The following is a 9,142-nucleotide window of genomic DNA, read 5'->3' on the forward strand; positions in this document are numbered from 1 at the left end:
TATCCACCCATCTGGTTTTTAACATTCTCCTATAGCACCACATTTCAAAAGCTTCTAATCTTTTCTTCTCAGATACTCTGATTGTCCAAGTTTCACTTCCATATAAAGCGACACTCCAAACATATACTTTCAAAAATCTTTTCCTGATATTTAAATTAATTTTTGATGTAAACAAATTATATTTCTTACTGAAGGCTCGTTTCGCTTGTGGTATTCGGCATTTTATATCGCTCCTGCTTCGTCCATCTTTAGTAATTCTACTTCCCAAATAACAAAATTCTTCTACCTCCATAATCTTTTCTCCTCCTATTTTCACATTCAGTGGTCCATCTTTGTTATTTCTACTACATTTCATTACTTTTGTTTTGTTCTTGTTTATTTTCATGCGATAGTTCTTGTGTAGGACTTCATCTATGCCGTTCATTGTTTCTTCTAAATCCTTTTTACTCTCGGCTAGAATCACTATATCATCAGCAAATCGTAGCATCTTTATCTTTTCACCTTGTACTGTTACTCCGAATCTATATTGTTCTTCAACATTATTAACTGCTAGTTCCATGTAAAGATTAAAAAGTAACGGTGATAGGGAACATCCTAGTCGGGCTCCCTTTCTTATTACGGCTTCTTTCTTATGTTCTTCAATTATTACTGTTGCTGTTTGGTTCCTGTACATGTTACCAATTGTTCTTCTATCTCTGTATTTGAACCCTAATTTTTTTTAAAATGCTGAACATTTTATTCCAGTCTACGTTATCGAATGCCTTTTCTAGGTCTATAAACGCCAAGTATGTTGGTTTGTTTTTCTTTAATCTTCCTTCTACTATTAATCTGAGGCCTAAAATTGCTTCCCTTGTCCCTATACTTTTCCTGAAACCAAATTGGTCTTCTCCTAACACTTCTTCCACTCTCCTCTCAATTCTTCTGTATTGAATTCTTGTTAAGATTTTTGATGCATGACTAGTTAAACTAATTGTTCTGTATTCTTCACATTTATCTGCCCCTGCTTTCTTTGGTATCATGACTATAACACTTTTTTTGAAGTCTGACGGAAATTCCCCTTTTTCATAAAAATTACACGTCAGTTTGTATAATCTATCAATCGCTTCCTCACCTGCACTGCGCAGTAATTCTACAGGTATTCCGTCTATTTCAGGAGCCTTTCTGCCATTTAAATCTTTTAATGCTCTCTTAAATTCAGATCTCAGTATTGTTTCTCCCATTTCATCCTCCTCAATTTCCTCTTCTTCCTCTATAACACTATTTTCTAATTCAGTTCCTCCGTATAACTCTTCAATATATTGCACACATCTATCAACTTTACCTTTCGTATTATAAACCAGTGTACCATCTTTGTTTAACACATTATTAGATTTTAATTTATGTACCCCAAAATTTTCCTTAACTTTCCTGTATGCTCCGTCTATTTTACCAATGTTCATTTCTCTTTCCACTTCTGAACACTTTTCTCTAATCCAATCTTCTTTCGCCAGTTTGCCCTGCCTGTTTATAGCATTTCTTAATTGCCGATAGTTCCTTTTACTTTCTTCGTCACTAGCATTCTTATATTTTCTACGTTCATCCATCAGCTGCAATATATCGTCTGAAACCCAAAGTTTTCTGTCAGTTCTCTTTATTCCGCCTAAGTTTGCTTCTGCTGATTTAAGAATTTCCTTTTTAACATTCTCCCATTCTTCTTCTACATTTTCTACCTTATCTTTTTTACTCAGACCTCTTGCGATGTCCTCCTCAAAAATCTTCTTTACCTCCTCTTCCTCAAGCTTCTCTAAATTCCACCGATTCATCTGACACCTTTTCTTCAGGTTTTTAAACCCCAATCTACATTTAATTATCACGAAATTATGATCGCTATCAATGTCTGCTCCAGGGTAAGTTTTGCAGTCAACGAGTTGATTTCTAAATCTTTGCTTAACCATGATATAATCTATCTGATACCTTGCAGTATCGCCTGGCTTTTTCCAAGTGTATATTCTTCTATTATGATTTTTAAATTGGGTGTTGGCAATTACTAAATTATACTTCGTGCGAAACTCTATAAGTCGGTACCCTCTTTCATTCCTTTTGCCCAGCCCGTATTCACCTACTATATTTCCTTCCTTGCCTTTTCCAATGCTTGCATTCCAATCTCCAACTATTATTAAATTTTCATCTCCTTTTACGTGTTTAATTGCTTTATCAATCTCTTCGTATACACACTCTACCTCATCATCATCATGGGCGCTTGTAGGCACATAGACGTTAACAATCGTTGTCGGTTTAGGTTTTGATTTTATCTTTATTACAATGATTCTATCGCTATATATTCAAATACTATATTCTCTTCCCTATCTTCTTGTTCATTATGAAACCTACTCCTGCCTGCCCATTATTTGAAGCTGAGTTAATTATTTAAAATCATCTGACCAAAAGTCGCCTTCCTCTTCCCACTGAACCTCACTAATTCCTACTACATCCACATTTATCCTATCCATTTCCCTTTTTAAATTTTCTAGCCTACCAACCTTTTTTAAACTTCTAACATTCCACGCTCCGACTCGTAGAATGTTATTTTTTAATTTTCTGGTGACCCCTTCCTTAATAGTCCCCACCCGGAGATCCGAACGGGGGACTAGTTTACCTCCGGAATATTTTACCAAGGAAGGCGCCTCCATCATTGCTATATGAAAATGCAGAGAGCCACATTTTCTTGGAAAAAAAGCAGCTCTAATTTTCCATTGCTTTCAGCTGCGCAGTACTCAGAGGACTGAGTGATGTTGATATGGCCGTTTAAGTCATTCTGACTCACGCCCTTAACAACTACTGAAAGAGCTGCTACCCTCTTTCAGGAATCATTCCTTAGTCTGGCTCTCAACGGATACCTCTCCGATATGGTTGCACCTTCGGTCCAGCTACTCTGTATCCCGAGCACTCAAGCCCCCTCACCAACGGCAAGGTCTCATGATTCATAGAGGAGGCTATCCAATTTATAGGTTTCATTATTGCGACTAGACATTTGAACAAGGTTTGCGACAAGTACCCGGGTAAAAAAAGTGTTTATAATAACTATAGAATATTATTTATTGCAAAATTATAATATTTAACTTGTTTCATATGAGGTGATGTCGGTTGGGAGACTCTTACATGGCTATTTATTTAATAATATTGCAAAAATAGAATTTATTACTGTATAATATAAATATTTATGTTATAATATTGCAATTAGGGATAATACACCTTTTCATCATTTTATGTAGATATTAAGTATAGGTTTAATATTTATTTAGAATTCAGACGAAAGTAGCCAAAAAAAGGAATAATTGTTTAAGGAAAAAAACTAGAGAAAGAAATGGCATGAATATTTCCACGTAGACTAAACAAGGATAATATAGACTTTTAATATCCTGGTCATACAGGGAACAAAGCAACACGGTACTGGTGCGAGCGGTCAGGAGCTAAGCGACTCGAGTCGTTCGGTTTTTTGGTATTTTTCCTAAGATTATCATCGGGTTTGGTTAAAATTAATAAGGGACTATTCCGAAAGTATATTCTTTCGATTAATTCCGAAAGTATACACTTTCGATTAAGAAAAAATTATCAAAATCTGTTTACTAATGTCGGCGATATTGCCTAAATTGTCGAATTGATATTTTCCTCCTTTTTTTAAGTCGGTTAAAAAGTACAATTATGTTGATGAACTAATAAAAAAGTGGAAATTTTCTTTCGTTTTTCGAATTAATCGTAGCAACAGTCGATCATCCATTTGGGACAATTCAAAAAACATCACAAAAATGTTATACATTATACTATTTAGTTGTACTATAGTTGTTCTTTTAACTATATAAGTGACTAGCAGACCGGCAATTCTTCGCTGTTGCTATATATATATATATATATATATATATATATATATATATATATATATATATATATATATATATATAGCAACAGCGATATATATATATTATTATATATATATATATTATTATATTATTCTATATATATATATATATATATATATAATAAAATATATAAAAAGCTGAACTTCACAAATTTTACCTTTCACTTATTCTCTTTCCCCTTTTCTCTTTCCAACTTTCACCCTTTCTCCCTTCTCCCTCATCCCTCTCCCGATTTCCCCTTTTCTCTTACCACCTTTTCCCCGTTTTCCATTTTCCCCTTTTTCCCTTTTGCCCGCGCGTAAATCGGTCCATTAGTTTTTTGGTCTTTAGCGGACACACATACAAACATGCTTTATATATATATATATATATATATATATATATATATAAATCCTATATATATATATATATAGAATAAAAAAGTCTGTTTGCATATTTGTTTGTTTGTTTCGTAAATATCTCGACTCCGGCCCCACCTAGCGGGTATAGTTTTTGCAAAAAATATTTCTTTTCACGTAACTAATATTCATATTCTGAATATGAACCAAATCGGTCCATAAATATAATTTTTCTAAATATCTCAACCCCAGCGCCATATAGCGAGTTCATTTTTTGCAGAGATAATTCTTTCCATGTAAGTAACATGTATTCTGAATACAAGGCAAATCGGACCATAAATACAATTTTTCGAAATATCTCGACGCCAGCGCCATCTAGCGGGTCCAAACTAATTCAGAAACCTTCCCTGGCATGCGACCAACCATTCCCCAAAGTCTCATCGCTATCGGATGAACGATTTAGGAAGCAGAAAAGACATACAGACAGACAAACATTCATTTTTATACATATAGACTAGTGTGTTGTACAAATTACAAAACAAACTACTTATTATACATAATAAACTATTGTAATAATTTATTGTAATCTATTTAGTCTTTGGTGAGATTTTAATTTTAAAATTTTGAAAATTTTATTTAGCCATTCTCTTTTTTTTATAACTCATAAAAGCAGGCAGGCCCACTGCAAACAAGGCTAACATAAAAATTATAAAATGCTATAGCAATTTGTAATTACATAACTGTTTCTTTTTTTTTAATATTTTTTTTTTACATAAACACAGATTATCTTGTGACATCGGGAAGTAATAAGGATATAATATTGAAATAAATCACCGGTTATTAGTATACCTCATGTGTTTATCTTATCTTTCACTGGTTTAAGAACACCTGCCTATTTCGAGCTTGAATAAAAAATTCATTACTTTCATTCTAATAACTTTTGTGTGGAATCGTAGCTCCAGAGTTTAACTTTTATTAAAATTTTCAACATTTTATTGTTTTATTGTAGTTAAATTTCCATTTGTTAATATCGTAAAATTATGTTTTCAATAAAATATTGATATTTTAAGACTTCTATTAAAAAATAAAACTTTAATATTTTCTTCAATTAGAGGGTAAAATTATAATTTTATTCTCTTAAAAATATTATCAATATTTTTAAGGAGATAAATATCATATTATTAGTAAAAAATATTCTTCGTTATTTTACTGGCTTCTTAAGTGAGTACTTTAACTACGGTATACTTAACCCTTTTCAGTTATAAAAGTTATCAGAAATCGTAAAAAAAAGATGAAACTATAAATAATTTCCTTTAAAAAAAACATAAATTCATAATGCCGTTCCCCATCTATAAGGATACAGTAAATATTTTTATCGGCTATTACAACCGGATTCAAATGGGTTGGTATTATTATCTTAACTTCAACGGACTAGGCCAAATTAAAAATTTTTAAATTATTTTTATCAACATCATAATGGGAATTTACAATTCTAGAAAATTTATGTACCGGTGTTACATTTGTAATTCCATTTACAAAACGCGCGATAATTACGAACGGAATAAGTCTACACAAAAACCTGTGATTGAGTATTTTATTACCATTATATAATTAATATATTTCTTAATAACTTAGGAATAATTACATCATTATGTCTATAAAACATTATTTTGATATTAGGATTTTTTTTTAGTTTAACCACAAGTAAATTTTAATACACTTAATAAATTAAAACGTTAAGTACATCTGGTTTTATTGATACTTATGTTACCAATAACGTTTTGAAATTTTTTTACTTTTAATGTTCATTATTTATATTTTATCAAGGAATCTCGAACTATTTCCAGTTAAAATTACGGTCTACCGATAACTGTAGAGGTTCAATTTAACGTTTTGTTTTATTTTTGTACATGGCCGTGTTAATATTCGTAGATATTGTACATATTTAAATATATGAAATTTGTAGTGACAAAACAAGCCAATTTTTTATAAAACGTTTTTAAAGTTACTTCAAAAACTTTTCATTCGTTTTCCCACCATTCTCAGACACCGGTGCTGCTGTTTTTTAGTTAGACAAGAATAATTTAGACAGTGTAACTGAATAATATTGGTGGATTTATGAGGATTCATACATCTGTCGATATTAATAACTACCTAGATATTCTTCAAGTACATATAAATGAACCGAATTTTAACACGCTTGAACATAGAGAAAAATATAAACATACACAACAACGATAAACTGAATGAATAGACTCAATTCAAAGCCGACAGACTTTTTGCTCGCATTAGAAATACGTAATAGCCTAATTAAAAAATCTACTACCAGTAACATCGCTGATGTCAGTCTGCATACAGCAGCACCAATGACTGAGGAAGGTCGTGAAAACGAAAAGCTTCTGAAATAAGGTTAAAAAAGTTTTGTTATAAAGTTTTGAGCTATCGCTGCTAATGTTTTATCCACATTATCATACACTCAGTTTTTCATTAAAAACTTAAAATAATGTTATTTCATTATTTAAATCAACGAATCCCAACCTGGGGTCGGCAAGAATATCCAAAAAATCAACTAAAACTAAAAAAAAATAATATTAATAAGAAAAATAATTAATTTTATTTTCTAAATAATATTATTTTAACTTCACTTTTTCATGTTCTTAGTTGTAAGAATATTTTTAGTTTTGTCAAAAGATAGCTTGAGAATTTGCTAAGGAGGGTTTGTAAAGGTTCAGTTAAGCACCTCATTCTTTGTCAAGCTTTTCCCAAGGGCGTCTCCTCATCCCTCAACAGGTTTCTGCACCCCTGTACACAGGGATGACTGCGATTTCTTTGTGATGTTTCCTACAAGCTATCTATGGTTAATAGAAGTAACACCCATACTATACTTTGACAAAGTTTGTTTCTATTTTGCAGCCATTTGCCAGTACTTCAGAAGTTTTTATGTAGTGCGGTTGGTTTGGACTCGTGTTAATCGTCCTCTCGGAAGTTCAACACGTGGTACTTAAGGTTTAAAGTTAATTTTCCTTTGGACATTAAGGATCGCTGATTGAAATCAGGCTCACTAAAGCGTCCAAACAGTGAAGGCAGCAATTCATGTAGCGTTTCAAAATCACCAAATTCACAAATACAGTTAAAGAAATATCGAAAGTATTTGGATTGTTACTTGGAATTCGGATTCGATAAAGGCGGGGAGGAGAAGCCGCAATGCGTTATTTGCAGTGATGTTCTTTCAAATATGTCAATGAAAATTAAAAAATGTGGCGGCTTTTAAACTGAACATAGTGACTGTACAAATAAAACACCTAATATATTCGAAGTAGGCTTGTACAACTGAACGAGTGTAAGAAATCAAGGAACAGTTTTGCATCAAGTTCAAACAACTAAATGGGTCGTTCTAGCTTCCTATGAAGTTGTTCATACGGTAGTTAAAAAAAGGACAACCACATTACGATAGCAAAAGAACTAATTCTCCCTGCAGTAAAGAGAATAACAACTATCATGTGTAGTGATGTGATAAGGTACAAAGAAAGCATCTCCAATATCGTTATAAAATAACACAGTAGAAAGATGAATAGACGAAATGACGGAAAGTGTAAAGAGTACATTAGATGAACGAGTACGATCAAGTGAATATTTTGTATTGCAACTGGATGAAAGCACTGACATTTCAAACAGTGTTAATCTAATATGCTTTGTGAGGTAAGAATATAATAATGACGTTTATAAAGATACGTTATTTTTCATTGCAGTGTCATTAAAAGCTACCGACGTGATTTTATGTTTGTAATTGTTAATAATTTTATCGAAGGCAGTGGAATTAACTGGGATAAATATGTTGGGGGTGTGCACAGATACCGCAGAACTATGGTAAGGAAGTTTAAGGGAGTTGTGGCGTGCATTCAATTCGTTGCGCTGTCTGCGAAATCTACTCACTGTAGTATTCATCGTACTCACGTACTATGCCTACTTATATGAAATCCGTTTTTCATGATGCAGTGAAAATAATAAATTTCATTAAATCTCGACCTCTTAATTCTCGCATTTCCCCACACTATGTCAATAAATGGGAAATGAACACGAACATTTGCTGCTTTATTCGTAGGTGCGTTGGTTATGACGAGGTAAAGTGTTAACACGGCTGTTAACTATTTGAATAGGTGATGATTTTTCTTCTTGACTCTAAATTTGAACATAAAATTTTTTTGTGGAACTTCTTGGCTCGCTTGTCTGGTCTATTTATCTGACAAAACTAAATATTTTAGTTTTTTAAATGTTCTAAATTCCAGTCTTCAGGGTTCGTCTTTAACAGTGGTCTTCGTTCAGAATAAGATTGAAGCAACAATGAACAAAATAAAATTTATTGTCCCGTCGAATTGCTAATCGAGAATTGTCTCCCTCTTTCAGTGATTTTCTGTCAACCAATGATGATCGACTCTTTTCTGATATCATTGAAAACAAAAATGAACAACTGCCGGTCACCGTGGTACGAGTGGTAGTGTCTCGGCCTTTTATCAGTAGGTCGAGGCATAGCATTTTCTCACTCTACAAAATTTTGTGACAATTTCTACAAAATTGTCATCTCATCCTCATAATGAAGTATGAAGAAATACCTAAAGGTGGTCCCCGGAGGCTAAAAAAAGCAGATTAAAAATAAACGTATTTTATCGTATATATATCTTGACTCTATAGCAAACTAGTCAAAGTTTAGAACTCTTATTCGACGAGCAGGGTTGGATTGCTTAACCGGCGACAGGCTTCTGGCTATCTATGAAGTCTTTTCGCGATACGCTAACCCTTTTACTTACTATTATCAGTGCCAACACTACTTCATACAGTCGATAGAAGTTGACATGTAAGTGTATTTGCTTTATAAACTTTGACCAAGAATGAAGTAATTTTATTTAAATA

Source organism: Lycorma delicatula, chromosome 1 (genome assembly GCF_047948215.1).
Source record: "Lycorma delicatula isolate Av1 chromosome 1, ASM4794821v1, whole genome shotgun sequence".
Classification (NCBI taxonomy): domain Eukaryota; kingdom Metazoa; phylum Arthropoda; class Insecta; order Hemiptera; family Fulgoridae; genus Lycorma; species Lycorma delicatula.